Source organism: Arachis hypogaea, chromosome 18 (genome assembly GCF_003086295.3).
Source record: "Arachis hypogaea cultivar Tifrunner chromosome 18, arahy.Tifrunner.gnm2.J5K5, whole genome shotgun sequence".
NCBI lineage: Eukaryota > Viridiplantae > Streptophyta > Magnoliopsida > Fabales > Fabaceae > Arachis > Arachis hypogaea.
Window position 1 is genome coordinate 86,353,032 of NC_092053.1, and position 21,332 is coordinate 86,374,363.

The 21,332-nt window shown below is 40.5% G+C and overlaps 1 non-coding gene across 1 annotated transcript; it reads right to left on the minus strand.

The window, feature by feature from the left end:
• Positions 1 to 994: 994 nt before the first annotated feature.
• On the minus strand, positions 995 to 1,102 carry LOC112774229 (small nucleolar RNA R71). Its single transcript, XR_003188727.1, has one exon. It is a non-coding gene; the product is annotated as a small nucleolar RNA R71 (small nucleolar RNA).
• Between the last annotated feature and the right edge of the window lie 20,230 nt (positions 1,103 to 21,332).

The window sequence follows — 21,332 nt, forward strand, 5'->3', positions numbered from 1 at the left end:
ATAAATCAATCTTAAAAATCCTTCCATCAATGATAGAGATTCTAACAAATCAACTCCCAGTCAAGGCTTTTATTTATATTATTTAAAATTCCTCAATTTAAATTCCAATTTACTTAGCTCAACTTCTTGGAACATCTGATTAATAAAACAGCACACTTTTCTGCAACTCGTTGGGAGACGACCTGGGACTTAAAACTCCCAGTAATTTTAATTTAAACTTTCTGTGACATATTTCTAAATTGATAGGCAGATTTTCGGTGAGTTAAGAACTATACTTGCAACGTAACCATTTTAATAACTTTTTAATTCACCAGCTTTTGCTTCCCATCAAATTTTGGCGCCGTTGCCGGGGAGTTGCAATAGAGTGCTAATTTTATTAATTGGAATTTATTTATTTGCATTTTATTTAATTTTGCTACTATGAGCTGCATGTTTCTTCCGTCAAATGACACGTTCACTTCCTGATCCGCGCTTGCTAATATTCGATCCTGAAATTGAAAGAACAATTTCACGAATAACGCGAGAACAGCGTAGGTTAGCCCACTCTGAGGGCGGATCTGAAAGTGAATCTGAGGAAGAAACCAGCCCCCGTTCTACTGATTCGGTTGTTTTACGTGCAGAAAACATGGCAGCTAGAAGAGTTACCATCCAGGAGGAAGGAGCTCCTGATTTTACAATGCAACCATTTCAAGCGCATCATCCAGCGGTAGCTACGGATTTTGAAATAAAGACCGCACTGTTAAATTTGATGCCCAAGTTTCATAGCCTACCTGCTCAAGAGCCTATCAAGCACTTGAGAGATTTCCAGGCAGCCTGTTCTGCTGTCAGGGGTGATGGCACTGATGAAACTTCAATTCTGCTGAAAGCTTTTCCGTTCTCTCTTCAGGGAAAAGCAAGAGAGTGGTACTACACTCAACCTATAGCAAATGTATCCAACTAGGATACACTCAGAAAGGAGTTTCTGGAGAAATTCTTTCCATCTGAAGTTACTGATAAACTGAGGAAGGATATCTCTACAATTGTTCAGGATGACAACGAAACTCTCTTTGAATACTGGGAGCGCTTCAATAATCTTCTGGAAGCATGCCCCCACCACATGATTGACAAGATCGTGCTACTCAGCTATATCACACAAGGTATGAGGTCCCATGATAAAACCACATTGGAGAGTGCTAGCAATTGGTCTATGAAGAAGTACAAGACCACTGATGAAGCTTGGCAATTGATCAGTGATTTAGCTGAATCTACTCGGAACCATAGACAAATGCAAGGCCGTTCAAAAGCCGTTGCAGAAGTATCTTCTGGCAGAGAGACTGCTACTCTAACTCAAAGCATCTGTGAGATGACCAACCTGCTGAAGCAAATGCAGTTGAATCAACAAACTCAGCAAACCTAACCGCAGCAAAACCAACAACTAGTCCCACAAAGAATTTACGGAATTTGTGCTGATTACAGCCATTACACTGATGAATGGCCGCAGTTCCAACAAGAAGACAACATGGTGGCATCCACTCACAATTTGTATGACCGCCCCAACTAAGGGTATAATCAAAGTGGAAATAATAACCATGGATGGCAGGACAATTTAAACCAGAATTGGAGGGACAACAATAACAGGGGAGGCAGAGATAATCAGGGAAATCAGAGGTGGAATAATAACAACAGCAGGCAGCAAAATCAACCTTACCGAGCACCTCACCTGAGGCAAAACCAAGGACCACCAAACAATCAGCAGCAAACCTCTCAATTTACTCATTCTTCGGTATCTTCTAATGAAGATTTATTACAAGATTTTGAGAAAAGACAACTGGCCATGGAAAGTACCATCGTGAACACTATTAACGCCAGTCTGAATGGTCTCACCTCTACTCTGCAAGCTTTTATGACACAGCTTGGTTCAGCACAAAATTCCAGTAACCAACCTTCAAGCACCACTGGAATTCCCTCTCAACCGTTACCCAATCCAAAGGGAGGCATTAATGCCATCACCCTGAGGTCCGGAACTACATTGCAGGAGAGGAATCAGGAGGAAGCAAGCTCACCAGAATACGCCTCAGCTGAAGAGGTGGTAGAAGTCGAAGATGTTGAAGAGGAAGAGGATATACAGGACATAGCTAAAGAAGAGATAGCTCAACCACAAGAAGAAGCACCAAAAGGTGCAGGCACCACGGAACCCACTGTTCCCATTCCATTTTCACAACTTGCAAGGAAGCCCAGGAAGCAGCTGGAACCTGATCCTAAAATGGTAGAGATATTCAAAAAGGTCGAGGTAACTGTTCCCCTTTTTGATGTTATTTAGCAGGTACCTAAATATGCAAAGTTTCTAAAAGACTTATGTATCCATAAAGACAAGATTAATGAATTAGAAACTATTCCTTTAGGTAGTTCCATATCTGCTTTAATGGGAGGATTACCTGAAAAATGTAGTGATCCAGGTCCTTGCATAGTTAGTTGTACTATTGGTGGTGTAGTAATTTATGATTGCATGTGTGATTTAGGAGCATGTGTCAGTATAATGCCTTTGTCCATATATGATGTTTTGAGGCTCCCTCCCTTAAAAAGGTCGGCAGCTCGTTTTGTGTTAGCAGATAAAAGCATTATTACAGTGGCTGGAGTTGCTGAAGATGTTCTGGTGAACATTAAAGGGCTCACATTCCCCACTGATTTTTATATCTTGGAGATGCCCCACAATGATTCAGATAAGCCATCATCAATCCTACTTGGAAGACCATTCCTGAAAACATCAAAATTCAAATTGGATGCTTTTTCAGGAACATACTCCTTTGAAATAGATGGCCGCATAGTGATTTTCAATCTGAATGGAGTCATTAACAACCCCCCAGAAGATCATTATATCTTCCAGTGTGATGTCATAGACGAAAGTGTGGCTGAAGTTCAAAAAGAAGAGTTTGAAGAGAGGCACACTGGACAAGGTCCAAGTGTGGGGACCCTCTTAACTGACAATGAGGACACTTCGCCATTTTCACAAGCCCCAGATAATCCAGAGCCCGCCCATGATCAAAAGTTAGAATTGAAACCTCTCCCTCCACATCTCAAATATTCTTATCTTGAGGATGAGCAGAAGCTTCCGGTTATTATTGCAAGAGAACTGACTTCTCAACAAGAAGAGCAGTTACTTGATGTACAGAGGAAGCATAAGAAGGCAATTGGGTGGAGTTTGGCAGACATAGTGGGAATTAACCCTCAAGTATGCGAGCACAGAATATTTTTGGAAGAGGGAGCAAGACCTGTCTGTCAACCCCAACGAAGATTGAATCCCACCATCTTGGAAGTTGTCAAAAAGGAAGTGACCAGACTATTGGAGGCCGGTATCATATATCCCATTTCAGACAGTGAATGGGTAAGCCCAGTACAAGTGGTGCCCAAGAAGTCCGGAGTCACTACAGTGAAGAATGAGCATGGAGAGCTCATAGCAACTAGAGTTCAGAATGCTTGGAGAGTCTGCATTGATTACAGGCATCTCAACCAAGCTACCCGTAAGGATCACTACCCACTTCCATTCATTGATCAAATGCTGGATCGTCTGTCAGGTAAATCACATTATTGCTTTTTAGATGGTTACACAGGTTATTTCCAGATTCATATAGCTCCTGAGGATCAGGAAAAGACTACTTTTACATGTCCTTTTGGGACTTATGCTTATAAGAGAATGCCCTTTGGCTTGTGCAATGCACCAGCCACCTTCCAAAGGTGCATGATGAGTCTTTTCTCTGATCTTATTGAGGACTGTATGGAAGTTTTTATGGACGATTTTAGCGTTTATGGTGATTCTTTTTACCTTTGCTTAGATGGATTATCTAGAGTATTAGATAGATGTGTTAATACAAATCTTGTATTGAATTTTGAAAAATGCCACTTTATGGTAAAGCAAGGGATTGTATTAGGACATGTGGTATCTAATACTGGCATTTCTATAGACCCAGCAAAAGTGAACGTTATTTCTAGTTTACCTTACCCCTCGTCTGTTAGGGAAGTCCGTTCGTTCCTTGGCCATGCAGGTTTCTACAGGAGATTTATTAAGGACTTTAGTAAGGTGGCACTTCCCTTATCCAGATTACTGTAGAAGGACATTGAGTTCGAGTTCAGTGAGGATTGCAAACAAGCATTCGATAAGCTGAAGACTGCTCTAACTCAAGCCCCAATTGTGAGAGGACCCGACTGGAGCCAGCCGTTTGAAATCATGTGCGATGCTTCCAACCATGCAGTAGGAGTAGCGCTGGCTCAGCGTGAAGGTAAGGATCCTTTTGTTATTGCCTATGCGTCTAAGACTTTAGACACTGCCCAGTCCAATTATACTACTACTGAGAAAGAGCTACTTGCTATTGTTTTTGCTCTGGATAAATTTCGGGCTTATTTACTTGGTACTAGAGTAGTAGTGTATTCAGACCATGCAGCTCTAAAGTATCTATTAGCTAAAAAGGAATCCAAACCAGGACTTATACGTTGGATACTGCTGTTACAAGAATTTGAGTTAGAAATAAAGGATAGGAGTGGTAATCAAAATTTAGTAGTAGACCACTTGAGTCGCCTTGAACATATTAAGGATGATTCTACTCCTATAGATGATAATTTTCCTTTTGACAACCTGCAAGCAGTATCTGAGGTAGTCCCTTGGTATGTACCTATTGCTAATTATTTAGTTAGTCGCACATTTCCTCCACATTTTTCTAAACATCAAAGAGACAAGCTGAAAAGTGAGTCTAAATATTATATATGGGATGACCCATATTTATGGAGATGTGGCGCTGACCAGATAATTAGACGTTGTGTACCTCAATCAGAATTCCAGTCCATTTTAGAGGCTTGTCACTCATCTGAGAGTGGAGGACACTTTGGCCCTCAAAGAACAGCTAGAAAGATCTTAGACTGCGGATTCTGGTGGCCTACTCTTTTTAGAGATGCTGCTGAGTTTTGTAAATCTTGTCACCCATGCCAGAAATTTGGTAACATATCCAAGAGGAATGAGATGCCTCAACAATATATGCTTTTCTGTGAAATTTTTTGATGTTTGGGGCATTGACTTCATGGGTCCATTTCCAAATTCTAGTGGATATTTTTATATATTGTTAGTTGTGGATTATGTTTCCAAATGGGTGGAAGCAATTCCTACCCGCACTGATGATGCTAACACTGTTGTTTCCTTTGTGAAAAACCATATTATATGCCGCTTTGGATCACCACGAGCGATCGTGAGTGATCAAGGCACCCATTTTTGTAACAGGAGACTAACAGGATTGATGAAGAAGCATGGGATAATCCATAAAGTTGCAACAGCTTACCATCCCCAAACTAATGGGTAAGTCGAGGTGTCAAACAGAGAAATTAAGCGTATCTTGCAAAAGATAGTAAAGCCTCATAGAAAAGACTGGAGCACCAGACTACAAGATGCACTGTGGGCATACAGAACAGCATACAAGACACCCATTGGGATGAGTCCCTTCCGCTTGGTTTATGGAAAAGCTTGTCATCTCCTAGTTGAAATAGAACACAGAGCCTTCTGGGCAGTTAAGGAGTGCAACATGGGAATTGAGAATGCTGGAGCTAAAAGAAAGTTGCAACTGCAGGAACTGGAGAACCTTCGCCTGGAAGCTTATGAGAACTCCAGAATATACAAGGAAAAGATGAAAGCTGTGCATGATCAAAACCTCAAGAAGAGAGAGTTCCAACCTGGAGATTTTGTTCTCCTTTACAAATCTCGACTGAGGCTCATGCCCGGTAAGTTGAGAACGAAATGGGAAGGTCCATACAAAATAGAGAAGGCTGAACCGTACGGAGTTTATCACCTAAGCCATCCTTCAAGCTCTGAATTTATTAAGGTTAATGGACAATGCCTAAAGCTATACCATGATGAGAAGGTGTAGAAAAATAAGGAGCTTGAGATCTTTCACTTGGAAGACCCCCACATCGCAGCAGATTGAGCTATTGGAGCGTCCAACTTACGGACGTAAAAGCAAAGTGCTTGGTGGGAGACAACCCACCACGGTATGATCGTTCTTTTCCTCACTTTTAGTTTTTCTTCTTTAATAACTCTTCTCTTTATTAGTGTTTTCGTGCTCTTTCAATTACATGTCTTTATCTTTCCTTTAAAAAAAAAAAAAAATTCGCCGCGCGACGTGATCGCACCAGCGACGCATCCGCGTGGTAGGGGGAGTAAAGAAAAATAAAAATGAACAGAAAGTTACGCAGGAGCAGCGTTGGAGTCGTGCCAATGGCACAAATTACCCCACGCGACCGCGTCTCATGGAATCATAGCCTCCCACGCGACCGCGTGCCCCACGCAGCCACGTTCCCTGAGTTTTCGACGTAAAAGGGTGCACAGTCGCATTCCGTGCGAGAGTGATGCTGGATTGGTGTTGGAAGCACAATCCCTGTCACGCGACCGCATCACTGACGCGGCCGCGTCACCCATTTTATAATGCACACTCATGCGATCGCGTGACCCACGCGATCGCGTCACCCAATTTTGGCAATTAAAATGAATCGAACAGAGAGTTGTGCTGGAGCGAGGCTGAACTCGAGCCAGCAGCGCAACATAGATCACGCGACCGCGTGACCGACGCGATCGCATCACCTTATCTGGAGCGCAGCCACGCGAACACGTGCCCCACGCGGCCGCGTCGCATGCGCCGCACAGCTCAACCTAAAATTGCCACATATCTTATCTTCTTCTCCTCCAAATCCTAATTTTTCTTCTTTCTTCTTTCTCCCTTCCCCTTTCTATCTCACCTTTCACTCTCTATCTCTCTCACCACCATTAACAAGGTTTTACCTTCTTCTTCCTTCTTCTCTCTTCCATCATTCTTCTTATATTATATATATTTTTATTTTCTTTTTCTTTTCCTTTTTACATGGTGTTAGAAATTTTTTGAGTCATTATCCCTCATTATATGCTTGTGACTTGTTACAATTTATTTGACAATTATTATTATTTTTAAGGGATTTCTTGCATGTTCAATTTCATACTTTTTATATCTTGTTTAACATGCATGCCATGTGTTTGTGAAAGAGCCCATATAGCACTATGCACTTTTCTACATTACTTTACTCTACTATTCAACGCTTGCTTTTCACAAATTCTCCTTCTTATTTTATTAATTGAATTTAATTGTCAATACAAACGTGATGGTTTGTTACAAAGTATTGCTTGGTCTATGCTACTCATGCCCTTTGCCAGCATGCCAATAAACACATTGCATTCATTTGTCTTTATATGCACTAGCTATCTTCCATCGTTGGCTTTTTACACGTACTCGCGAGCATGTGTTAATGTCAGTATATCTTAATGTGCATCTATTGATAACAAGTCATCCTAGCCTATTTTAACTAGTCTTTTTCTTTTGTTTTCATTAGAATTATGCACTTTCTTGAACCATAAGCAAGCTAATTGAGTAGATTTTCATGTTTCCCTTGATTGAATCAACCATGTATGAATTCATGCCATTTCATGAGGTTTTATGCTAAAATTGTTGCATATTATGATAGAATGAATATCTCATGATTATGAGCATAGCTTTGATGAGTTTGGTGGATTAATGATAGGTGAAGAAAGCTTGGAGAAAGGTTGAAGCAAGAAGGAATGGCTAGAAGTGAAGAGAGGACAATGGAATAAGTGAAATTGAACCAGGAAGCAAAAAGCTGGACCTAAAGTTAGCATCAAACTTTTGCACAAACTTTTGGTTGAAAAGTTAGCCCCAACGTTAGCCCCCTAACTTGGAGGCTAACGTTGGAACTTGAAAATTCTCCCCTGGGCTCCAAAAGTTTGCGCCAACGTTAGCCCCCTAACTTTGAGGCTAACGTTGGCACATGAATTTCTCCCCTGGGCACCAAAAGTTTGCGCCAACGTTAGCCCCGTAACTTTGAGGCTAACGTTGGCATGAGAAACTCCTCCCTGGCCACCTAACGTTTGCGCCAACGTTAGACCCCTAACTTGGAGGCTAACGTTGGCACATGAAAATACAAGGGAGAGGAGCAAAAGTTTGCGCCAACGTTAGCCCCCTAACTTGGTGGCTAACGTTGGCGCCACAAGCACACTAGGCAAGGCCAACGTTAGGGTCAAAGTTAGACCCCTAACGTTGGCACCAACGTTGGTATCAGCAAAATGTGCTAGCTGATATGAAAAGTTGGAGCCAAAGTTAGACCCCTAACTTTGGCTCAAACTTTTGGTCCAACTTTTGCAAAACTCAAACCCGGTTCAATTGGTTCACTTTGGTTCTTCTTCAAACTTCAAGAGCAATCAACCAAGGCCTCTTTCAACCCAATTCCACCAAGAGCAAAGGCCCAACTCAAGGCATGAAGATCATTTGAAGAAAGTGTATAAATAGGATAGAATTCAAGTTCTTCGGGGAGCTTTCCTTTTGGAATTTTCATAATAGTTTTCGGAGAGTGATGAGATATTTTGGTGAAAAATAAATTTCTCCCAAAACACACAAATCTAACCGGCAAGTGTACCGGGTCGTATCAAGTAATAAAAACTCACGGGAGTGAGGTCGATCCCACAGGGATTGAAGGATTGAGCAATTTTAGCTTAGTGGTTAATTTAGTCAAGCGAATCAAGATTTGGTTGATGGTTTTGTGACTTGCAGAAATTAAATTGCATTGAAGTAAAGAGAACAAGAAATAAATTGCTGAAACTTAAAGAACAAGAAATTAAATAGCAGAAACTTAGAGTGCAAGAAATGTAAATTGCGGAATCTTAAAGTGCAAGAAATGTAAATGACTCGGAATGTAAAGGGGATTGGGAAGTGGATTTGCAGAAATTAAACAAAGAAAAGTAACTTGCATCAAACAAAAGAGTAAAAGGGAATTGGGATTGGATCGGATCTTATAGCAGAAAAGTAAATGAACATGGAAAGCAAGAAACAGAATGTAAATTGGAGATTTGGATCTCAGGACCCAGAGACTAGAAAACCAAGTCTAGATCTCAATGCCTTCCTAGATCCAACAAGAACAGTTGCAAGGAAATTGTAAATTGCAAAGAAATTAGATGAGAAGCAAGTGATGGAAACAGAAATTCAATTTCAGTAAATAAACAGAGAGATCCAAGGTTGAGATTGAAACAGAATTTCTTCAATTCTCCAACCCAAAATCCAAGACAATTGTAATTGAAATTGAAAGCAATAAAACTGAGAGAAAGAGAAGTGAATTCTCCTTCCCAAGACAAAGAAATTAAAGTTCACTCAATAACAAAAACTCTCTGAAAACTCTTATGAAAATTCTAAAAGAAAAGCTCTCCGAAGAACTTGAATTCTATCCTATTTATACACTTTCTTCAAATGATCTTCAAGCCTTGAGTTGGGCCTTTGCTCTTGGTGGAATTGGGTTGAAAGAGGCCTTGGTTGATTGCTCTTGAAGTTTGGAGAAGAACCAAAGTGAACCAATTGAACCGGTTTTGAGGTTAGCAAAAGTTGGACCAAAAGTTTGAGCCAAAGTTAGGGGTCTAACTTTGGCTCCAACTTTTCATATCAGCTAGCAAAGTTTTCTGATATCAACGTTGGCCTTGCCTAGTGTGCTTGTGGCACCAACGTTAGCCACCAAGTTAGGGGGCTAACGTTGGCGCAAACTTTTGCTCCTTCCCCATTGAATTTTCATGCGCCAACGTTAGCCTCCAAGTTAGGGGTCTAACGTTGGCGCAAACGTTGGATGGCCAGGGAGGAATTCATGTGCCAACGTTAGCCTCCAAGTTAGGGGGCAAACGTTGGCGCAAACGTTGGATGGCCAGGGAGGAATTCATGTGCCAACGTTAGCCTCCAAGTTAGGGGGCTAACGTTGGCGCAAACTTTTGGTGCCCAGGGGAGAATTTTCAAGTTCCAACGTTAGCCTCCAAGTTAGGGGGCTAACGTTGGGGCTAACTTTTCAACCAAAAGTTTGTGCAAAAGTTTGATGCTAACTTTAGGTCCAGCTTTTTGCTTCCTGGTTCAATTTCACTTATTCCATTGTCCTCTCTTCACTCCTAGCCATTCCTTCTTGCTTCAACCTTTCTCCAAGCTTTCTTCACCTATCATTAATCAACCAAACTCATCAAAGCTATGCTCAAAATCATGAGATATTCATTCTTTCATAATATGCAACAAATATAGCATAAAACCTCATGAAATGGCATGAATTCATATATGGTTGATTTAATCAAGGGAAACATGAAAATCTACTCAATTAGCTTGCTTGTAGCTCAAGAAAGTGCATAATTCTAATGAAAACAAAAGAAAAAGACTAGTTAAAATGGGCTAGGATGACTTGTCATCACAACACCAAACTTAAAGCTTGCTTGTCCCCAAGCAAGAAAAGATTTATTGAGAAGAAAGAATGAAATGGAAGAGGATGTTCATGCTAGCAGAGTATCATTGATAGTTCATGGGGTTTTGTGTGGATATGCAAATACTCACTTCTTATTGACTCCTAGGCCTAGAAAGTCTCCTTCAAGCTTCAAGTGACATACTGCTATGACTTCTCATTATTCCTTTATCCTTGGCTATTACTTTGTTCATAAGCTTTATTTGAGTGTCATGTGTAGCAAGTTCATTTTCTTTTCTTTATACTTGACACATTATTCACCATAGACACTTGGCTCACATTCCTTCTTAAAACAATGATGCCCAGCACCTCTTTGGGTTACTAAATGCCTTGTAGTTAGGTTGCTCTTGATAGTGGACTTTCAGCTGATGATCCCGGATTAGTTAACCCAAGTCACCGAGTGTTGAGGCACTCCTAAGAGCTTACTAATCCAAGCAGATCCTAGTACAAAGACATCACAGGCATATATTTCAAAGTTCAAGCTATTGGTGTCCAGCTTTGTTTCTTTTTGTTTTTCTTTTGTTCTGCCACTTTTTGGCTATCTTTTTCTTCTTTCCTTCTTTTTGGTTTTTCTTTCTAACCAAGGAATTTAATTGAATTGAGATTCTTAGACAGTAGGCCACTCTTTACTTAGAAGGAGATATCCTAGCTCTTTATTCACTAAAAGTGAGCTATTATACAATCACACACATACCACCATTTACTTTTATTCCACTTCTAACTAACAGAGACTATTTTACTTCACCTTCAAACTATTCTTTTATTGAATTTAAAGATGCAGGGGACAACACATGCTTCTTGTCAAGTGAAAATAAACACACAAGCACACACATAAACTAGCCTACTTATTTTAAAAGAAACAAACACAATGCAAAGGCTTTTAATTAAGAAGAACTACTTAGAAATGCAAAGACAACTTAGAACAGATAGAATGCATGCTTTTTTTTTCTTTGTAGTGATGAACAAGGAGCAAGTCCACCTTTCATTTGTCATGCCTTTTCTTTCTCCTTTCATACACTTGGCTGCTAGTGTTCCCACCATCCTTGTTTGGTGCCTGTTGATCTTGCCAAAAGCCAGCCTTATTCATAGCCTCATCCACTCTATCTTCGAGTCTCATAGCCCTGCTCACTTCTACCTCACTTCTCATTTTGAAGAATTCATCAAAAGTTAGGAATGCCGGATCCATGTTGTGCAAATGTTCTCCAATATAGTTCAGTTTGATTTGGCTATTGATGTTGTAATCGGCTTGTACTTCATACCTTGCATCTTGGAGTGTTGTGAACTCCTTAAGAGCCTTCAAATTTTTAGCTTGCATTTGTTCCAGCTTCCCAAAAGATTCATGAGATTGAAAGGCATGTTCTTCTTGCATCGCAAGAAATCTTGACTCGAATTCATTTTGTTTGTTCATTATTCTTAGCTCCCTTTCTTCTTGTGCTTGTTGGTTTTTCATGTACAGAGAATGGTATTCTTCTTGCCTTTCTTGGATTCTCGTGTACTGTTGAGACAATCTCCCTATTGCTTCTTGCATTTGAGTCATATCCATATTGCCATGTGGGAAAAAGTGTGGCTGTTCCTCCTCCTCTTGTGGCTCTTCTTCTATGTGTGGCTCTTCTTCTTCCATTGGTTCTTCTACTTCCCTTCCTCCATGTGGCCTTCGGCCTTGATGTGCTTCAAGGGGCATCATCATCCGTTCAATGGTTATGGGCATGCCTTGGCTTAACCACATTGGATTCTCCTCTTCCATTGGAACCTTAGCCCTTGCACACAACCTCCAAATGGTGCTCGGATAGTACAACCAAGATCCGGCCGAATTCTTTTCAGCTAGCTTTTGAATGTCTCTAGCAAGGATTTCATGAACTCTTATCTCTCCTCCCACAATGATGCAATGCAGCATCACGGCTCTCTCCCTGTTAACTTCTGAGGTGTTCACTGTGCCAGAATTGACCTTTTCATCAACTCATACCATCCTTTTGCTTTCGGAGTGAGGTTACATCTCTTCAGGAACTTGTATCTGTTCTTGTTGTCTCCTTCCCATTCTGAGTTCTCAAAACAAATGTCTCTCGCAATCTCCTCATAATCCTGATCTTCATTCAATCTTTGTTGGTATCCCGGTTCATCAAAGCGGACTGACTTTAGTTTCAAGACTTTCTTGATTGCGTCCGGGCTAAAGTCTACTTCCACCCCACGCACATAGCTCTTGTACGTTGGGGGTTCACGCATGTCAAGCCTTGGGACATTTGCATAGAACTCTCTTATGATATTGGTATTAATTCGGGTGGCTGGTGATGTAAGTTCCTCCCATCTCCTCTTCCGGATTTTGTTCTTCATTTCTTGACATCCATCATCCGGCAACATGAATGGAATTTCAGGATAGATTCTTTTCTCGTTCATCCATTGAATTTGCATTTGATGAAACCAAGACTTGAACCTCCGTTGGTCATATTCATGTGTTTCTTCCTCCACTATTGGATCTTTTCCTTTTTGTCGTTTGGTTCTTGAGGAGGATGCCATGATCACTTGGTTGGTTGAGAGGGAATGTGAAGAATGTTGGAGAGTTTGATGTGTGTTTGGAGGAAAAAGAGATTAGGTCCGGACTTGCTATGACAAGAAATTAAGAAGAGAAGTTTAAGTGGTTGGAGTTTAAAGTAAGAGAAAGGTTGCACAAAGCTTGTTATGTTGAGAAGTGATTCGGTCATGTGCATGGCTTGAAGGTGGTATGCTTTTAAATGAGCAATGAAGGGCTAGGATGCAATTAGACACTATGGGGATCAAAGGTGTGCATGTATGGATGAATGAAGACAAAATTTGCTCCTCCCCTTGCCTTTGCCGTGATCATTCTCAAGGAGTGGCAGATTTCTTTCTTGAAGCATGTGATGGGATTTTGTCCTTATGCTATGCTTTCCTTTGTCTTGTCTTTTTCTTTGAAGATTCTTTGACCTCCTAGTCACCACAACAAGACAACATACATTAGTCTTATCCAACCGTAGCAAGGGTGTGCTTTTTATTAAAACTTTGTGAACCATCAATTCTTATCTCATTTGAACCGTGACACTCTCTTTGGAGGACACCAACTTAATGTTTGGTAATGTATAAAGAAATGAGTCTCTTCCTCCAACTAGTGAAGTTCAAATGTTACATGTTCATAAGAATTGTTTTCATTACACTTTTTTTTTTCTTTTTTTCATGAAGGATCAATTGTATCCTTAAATCGGTGCATCAAAGTTTGATGAACACCAAAATTGTTTCTTGTCAAAGGGTACATCACAATTAATGCCTTCATTACCGAATAAGAATTTTTCTATTTATAAGGTTTTGGAAAATAACAAATGTATGATTATTGATGCATGAGTTTCAAATTTTCATGAAGCTATGTGGACACCAAACTTAGTGTTTGGCCATATGCTTTATCAAGACATTTTAAGTATGTGAAACAAAATTCTTTGTAACATTGGTTTAGTGTGCTTGGAGGTACACCAAACTTAGTATATGTTTCATAACAGTGTATGCAGTCAATGGACATGTTCATGAAAAGAGAAAAGAATTCATGCTCAAATGATCATAACTTATTGAATTTAAAATGACATGAATCTTAAAGCATGGGTTGCCTCCCATGGAGCGCTCTTTTATTGTCACTAGCTTGACATTGAGGCTTTCTTTTATGGTGGTTGGTGCTTGTAGGGCCTCAATTTGTCTCCCCTGACCGTGATCCTCTTCTTTGTTCTCTGGTGTTCAATTTCAGCATGCTCTAATGATAGTATGTTGCTGACAGTGTAGTAATCCTCGGTTTGTTGATTTGCCCCCAGCTGTTGATATATCAGTTGCACTTTGTCACCTTTAGAAAGCCCCTCTGTTGGAATCTTTCTATTCTTCCAGCCCCTTTTTGCTTTGTTTCTGCTCTTCATCTTTCCTTTTGTTGATCTTTCTTTTCTGGCTGTAGGCTTTCCTTGGGGACCTCTCTTCTCAGTGGCCAGTACTCTAATATCCTCTTGGGCTTTTTCATCAGTCTGCACAATCCTTAGCATTGGGATGTTGCTGTGACTTTCCTGGTCATTTTTCATATAGTCTTTCTTTTCCTTGCTAAATTGTGCCTCTGGTAACACCTTCAGAGTGACACTCTGGTCATGCATCCTGAGAGTTAATTCCCCTTCCTCTACGTCTATGATAGCTCTAGCAGTGGCCAAGAATGGCCTTCCCAGTATAACAGAGTTACCATCATCATCGTTTGATTCTAAAACCACAAAATCAGCAGGGTATATAAAACTGTCCACCTTGACCAAAAGATTTTCAATTACACCTCTGGGGTATACCATTGACTTGTCTACCAGCTCCAGAGACATTTGTACTGGTTTGACTTCCTCTATATGCAGCTTTTTCACCAAGGAGGATGGTATTAAGTTAATACTTGCTCCGAGATCGCACATTGCTTTAGTGATGGTCAATTCCCCAATGGTGCAAGGCAACAGGAAGCTTCCTGGGTCCTCAAGCTTGGGAGGAAGCCCCTTTTGAATCAAGGCCTTGCATTCCTCAGTAATCATTATGGTTTCTTTCTCATCCCAGCTTCTTTTCTTGTTGATAAGATCCTTCAGAAATTTGGAATATAGAGGCATTTGCTCAAGTGCTTCAGCCAAGGGGATATTGATTTCCAGCTTCTTAAAAATCTCAAGGAATTTGTGAAAATGCTGGTCTTTAACCTCTTTGTTGAACCTCTGGGGATATGGCAGTGGAGGTGTGATGCTTTTTCCTATTTGCTGCTGCCCTGAGCTACTTCCTTTGAGCTATGTGGCTGGTTGTCTTTCTCTTTAAGTTTCTCAGTGCTTTTGTTTGGCATCACAACTTGCTTCTTAGCCTTATCTGCCTTTGTTTGATTCTCATCCTCCATTGGTTCTTTGATATTCTCTGCTTGCTTCCTTGTAGTGTCATTGTTGCTTATCAATGTCCTCCCACTCCTTAATTGTATTGCCTTGCATTCCTCCTTGGGATTTGGAATTGTGTCACTGGGCAGTGAGTTTGAAGGTCTCTCAATAGATACTTGCTTGGAGAGTTGCCCCATCTGTCTCTCTAGGCTCTTCAGGGAAGCTTCCTGATTCTTGGCTACCATTTCCTGGTGTTTCAGCATTTTGTCTATCATGGCCTCCAAGTGAGTGATTCTTTGGGCTTCAGGTGATACTTGAGGTTGGTTATGAGATGTGGGTGGTGGATGGTAGGCAGTTTGGTTGGTGGGTTGGTTATTAGATTGGTATTGGATGAGGTTGGGGTAGTTGTTCTGAGGTTTTCTGTAGGGGTTTTGGTTAGTCTGCTGCTGGTTGTGATTTTGGTTGCTTCTTGGGTTGTGTTGGTTTGAGTTCCTCTGCCATGGTTATTGGTTTTGGGTGGTTCTTCCAGGATGGATTGTATGTATCACCATACACTTCATTTGGTCCTTGGTTGTGCATATACTGTACTTGCTCTTGTTGTTGTTCTTCTTGAGTTTCTTCACTCTGTCCCCAAGTGGTTGATGGTTGGCTAGTGTTAACTGCTGCAACTTGGAGACTATCAATCCTCTTGGCCATTTGCTCAAATTGTTGTTGAATTTGCTGCTGCATCATCTTGTTTTGAGCTAGGATTGAATCCACTCCTTCTAGCTCCATTACTCCTCTCCTTTGTGATGGTTGGAGGCCTCTTTGATGAGCAAAGAAATATTGGTTGTTGGACACCATATCAATGAGTTCTTGAGCCTCTTCTGCAGTTTTCATGAGTTGCAAAGAACCTCCAGCTGAATGATCCAAAGCTTCCTGGGATTTTAGTGTTAAGCCTTCATAGAAGTTTTGAAGCTTCTCCCACTCATTAAACATGGCAGGGGGACATTTCCTTATCAAAGCCTTGTACCTCTCCCATGCCTCATAGATGGGTTCGGCCTCCATTTGTGTAAATGTTTGTACCTCAGCCTTTAACCTTATAATCCTCTGAGGTGGATAAAATTTTGCAAGGAACTTAGTTACCAAATCATCCCAGTTGTTAATGCTGTCCCTTGGAAACGATTTCAACCATTGAGTGGCCTTGTCCCTGAGAGAAAATGGGAATAGCATCAGTTTGTAACTGTCAGGGGGCACTCCATTAGTTTTGACAGTGTTGCATATCCTCAAGAAAGTGGACAAATGTTGGTGCGGGTCCTCAAGTGGTCCTCCACCAAAAGAGCAGTTGTTCTGAACCAAAGTGATGAGTTGTGGCTTGAGTTCAAAATTGTTAGCATTGACATTTGGAGCCAGGATGCTGCTCCCACAATGTCTAGGATTTGCAAAGGTATAGGAAGCCAAAACTCTCCTCTGGGGTGGGTTGCCATTGTTGTTGTCTTCTCCACCTGGTGGATTGGTTAACTGTTCCTCCATCTCTTGGAATTCTTCGTCTGATTCCTCTTCTCCAACAATATTTTTCCCTCTTTCAGCTCTTCTTAACCTCCTGAGAGTTCTTTCGTCTTGTTCATGAAAATTGGGTATGGTTCTTCTTGTACCTGACATACAAGCAGAGCATGAGAAATGCACAAAACCAGTGACACTTCAATTTACTGCCAGATTGAAGTGTTAGTTAGTTTAAGCAAAAAATCAAACAGTTAGTGGGTTAATCAAACTTAAAGAAAAAGTGCTTGATCTAGATTACCACCTCACTTAATCATTGTCAATCTAATCAATCCCCGGCAACGGCGCCAAAAACTTGATGAGATATTTTGGTGAAAAATAAATTTCTCCCAAAACACACAAATCTAACCGGCAAGTGTACCGGGTCGTATCAAGTAATAAAAACTCACGGGAGTGAGGTCGATCCCACAGGGATTGAAGGATTGAGCAATTTTAGCTTAGTGGTTAATTTAGTCAAGCGAATCAAGATTTGGTTGATGGTTTTGTGACTTGCAGAAATTAAATTGCATTGAAGTAAAGAGAACAAGAAATAAATTGCTGAAACTTAAAGAACAAGAAATTAAATAGCAGAAACTTAGAGTGCAAGAAATGTAAATTGCGGAATCTTAAAGTGCAAGAAATGTAAATGACTCGGAATGTAAAGGGGATTGGGAAGTGGATTTGCAGAAATTAAACAAAGAAAAGTAACTTGCATCAAACAAAAGAGTAAAAGGGAATTGGGATTGGATCGGATCTTATAGCAGAAAAGTAAATGAACATGGAAAGCAAGAAACAGAATGTAAATTGGAGATTTGGATCTCAAGACCCAGAGACTAGAAAACCAAGTCTAGATCTCAATGCCTTCCTAGATCCAACAAGAACAGTTGCAAGGAAATTGTAAATTGCAAAGAAATTAGATGAGAAGCAAGTGATGGAAACAGAAATTCAATTTCAGTAAATAAACAGAGAGATCCAAGGTTGAGATTGAAACAGAATTTCTTCAATTCTCCAACCCAAAATCCAAGACAATTGTAATTGAAATTGAAAGCAATAAAACTGAGAGAAAGAGAAGTGAATTCTCCTTCCCAAGACAAAGAAATTAAAGTTCACTCAATAACAAAAACTCTCTGAAAACTCTTATGAAAATTCTAAAAGAAAAGCTCTCCGAAGAACTTGAATTCTATCCTATTTATACACTTTCTTCAAATGATCTTCAAGCCTTGAGTTGGGCCTTTGCTCTTGGTGGAATTGGGTTGAAAGAGGCCTTGGTTGATTGCTCTTGAAGTTTGGAGAAGAACCAAAGTGAACCAATTGAACCGGTTTTGAGGTTAGCAAAAGTTGGACCAAAAGTTTGAGCCAAAGTTAGGGGCCTAACTTTGGCTCCAACTTTTCATATCAGCTAGCAAAGTTTTCTGATATCAACGTTGGTGCCAACGTTAGGGGTCTAACTTTGACCCTAACGTTGGCCTTGCCTAGTGTGCTTGTGGCGCCAACGTTAGCCACCAAGTTAGGGGGCTAACGTTGGCGCAAACTTTTGCTCCTTCCCCATTGAATTTTCATGCGCCAACATTAGCCTCCAAGTTAGGGGTCTAACGTTGCTGCAAACGTTGGATGGCCAGGGAGGAATTCATGTGCCAACGTTAGCCTCCAAGTTAGGGGGCTAACGTTGGCGCAAACGTTGGATGGCCAGGGAGGAATTCATGTGCCAACGTTAGCCTCCAAGTTAGGGGGCTAACGTTGGCGCAAACTTTTGGTGCCCAGGGGAGAATTTTCAAGTTCCAACGTTAGCCTCCAAGTTAGGGGGCTAACCTTGGGGCTAACTTTTCAACCAAAAGTTTGTGCAAAAGTTTGATGCTAACTTTAGGTCCAGCTTTTTGCTTCCTGGTTCAATTTCACTTATTCCATTGTCCTCTCTTCACTCCTAGCCATTACTTCTTGCTTCAACCTTTCTCCAAGCTTTCTTCACCTATCATTAATCAACCAAACTCATCAAAGCTATGCTCAAATCATGAGATATTCATTCTTTCATAATATGCAACAAATATAGCATAAAACCTCATGAAATGGCATGAATTCATATATGGTTGATTTAATCAAGGGAAACATGAAAATCTACTCAATTAGCTTGCTTGTAGCTCAAGAAAGTGCATAATTCTAATGAAAACAAAAGAAAAGACTAGTTAAAATGGGCTAGGATGACTTGTCATCACAACACCAAACTTAAAGCTTGCTTGTCCCCAAGCAAGAAAAGATTTATTGAGAAAAAGAATGAAATGGAAGAGGATGTTCATGCTAGCAGAGTATCATTGATAGTTCATGGGTTTTGTGCGGATATGCAAATACTCACTTCTTATTGACTCCTAGGCCTAGAAAGTCTCCTTCAAGCTTCAAGTGACATACTGCTATGACTTCTCATTATTCCTTTATCCTTGGCTATTACTTTGTTCATAAGCTTTATTTGAGTGTCATGTGTAGCAAGTTCATTTTCTTTTCTTTATACTTGACACATTATTCACCATAGACACTTGGCTCACATTCCTTCTTAAAACAATGATGCCCAACACCTCTTTGGGTTACTAAATGCCTTGTAGTTAGGTTGCTCTTGATAGTGGACTTTCAGCTGATGATCCCGGATTAGTTAACCCAAGTCACCGAGTGTTGAGCACTCCTAAGAGCTTACTAATCCAAGCAGATCCTAGTACAAAGACATCACAGGCATATATTTCAAAGTTCAAGCTATTGGTGTCCAGCTTTGTTTCTTTTTGTTTTCTTTTGTTCTGCCACTTTTTGGCTATCTTTTTCTTTCCTTCTTTTTGGTTTTTCTTTCTAACCAAGGAATTTAATTGAATTGAGATTCTTAGACAGTAGGCCACTCTTTACTTAGAAGGAGATATCCTAGCTCTTTATTCACTAAAAGTGAGCTATTATACAATCACACACATACCACCATTTACTTTTATTCCACTTCTAACTAACAGAGACTATTTTACTTCACCTTCAAACTGTTCTTTTATTGAATTTAAAGATGCAGGGGACAACACATGCTTCTTGTCAAGTGAAAATAAACACACAAGCACACACATAAACTAGCCTACTTATTTTAAAAGAAACAAACACAATGCAAAGGCTTTTAATTAAAGAACTACTTAGAAATGCAAAGACAACTTAGAACAGATAGAATGCATGCTTTTTTTTTTCTTTGTAGTGATGAACAAGGAGCAAGTCCACCTTTCATTTGTCATGCTTTTCTTTCTCCTTTCATACACTTGGCTGCTAGTGTTCCCACCATCCTTGTTTGGTGCCTGTTGATCTTGCCAAAAGCCAGCCTTATTCATAGCCTCATCCACTCTATCTTCGAGTCTCATAGCCCTGCTACTTCTACCTCACTTCTCTTTTGAAGAATTCATCAAAGTTGGAATGCGGATCCATGTTGTGCAAATGTTCTCCAATATAGTTCAGTTTGATTTGGCTATTGATGTTGTAATCGGCTTGTACTTCATACCTTGCATCTTGGAGTGTTGTGAACTCTTAGAGCCTTCAAATTTTAGCTTGCATTTGTTCCACTTCCCAAAAGATTCATGAGATTGAAAGCATGTTCTTCTTGCATCCAAGAAATCTTGACTCGAATTCATTTGTTTGTTCATTATTCTTAGCTCCCTTTCTTCTTGTGCTTGTTGGTTTTCATGTACAGTGAATGGTATTCTCTTGCCTTTCTTGGATTCTCGTGTACTGTTGAGACAATCTCCTATTGCTTCTTGCATTTGAGTCATATCCATATTGCCATGTGGGAAAAAGTGTGGCTGTTCCTCCTCCTCTTGTGGCTCTTCTTCTATGTGTGGCTCATCTTCTTCCATTGGTTCTTCTCTTCCCTTCCTCCATGTGGCTTCGCCTTGATGTGCTTCAAGGGGCATCATCATTCGTTCAATGGTTATGGGCATGCCTTGGCTTAACCACATTGGATTCTCCTCTTCCATTGGAACCTTAGCCTTGCACACAACCTCCAAATGGTACTCGGATAGTACAACCAGATCCGGCCGAATTCTTTTCAGCAGCTTTTGAATGTCTTTGCAAGGATTTCATGAACTCTTATCTCTCCTCCCACAATGATGCAATGCATCATCACGGCTCTCTCCCTGTTAACTTCTGAGGTGTTCACTGTGCCCAGAATTGATCTTTTCATCAACTCATACCATCCTTTTGCTTCCGGAGTGAGGTTACATCTCTTCAGGAACTTGTATCTGTTCTTGTTATCTCCTTCCCATCTGAGTTCTCAAAAAAATGTCTCTCGCAATCTCCTCATAATCCTGATCTCATTCAATCTTTGTTGGTATCCCGGTTCATCAAAGCGGACTGACTTTAGTTTCAAGACTTTCTTGATTGCATCCGGGCTAAAGTCTACTTCCACCCCCGCACATAGCTCTTGTACATTGGGGGTAACGCATGTCAAGCCTTGGGACATTTGCATAGAACTCTCTTATGATATTGGCATTGATTCGGGTGGCTGGTGATGCAAGTTCCTCCCACTCCTCTTCCGGATTTTGTCCTTCATTTCTTGACATCCATCATCCGGCAACAGAATGGAATTTCAGGATAGATTCTTTTCTCGTTCATCCATTGAATTTGCATTTGATGAAACCAAGATTTGAATCTCCG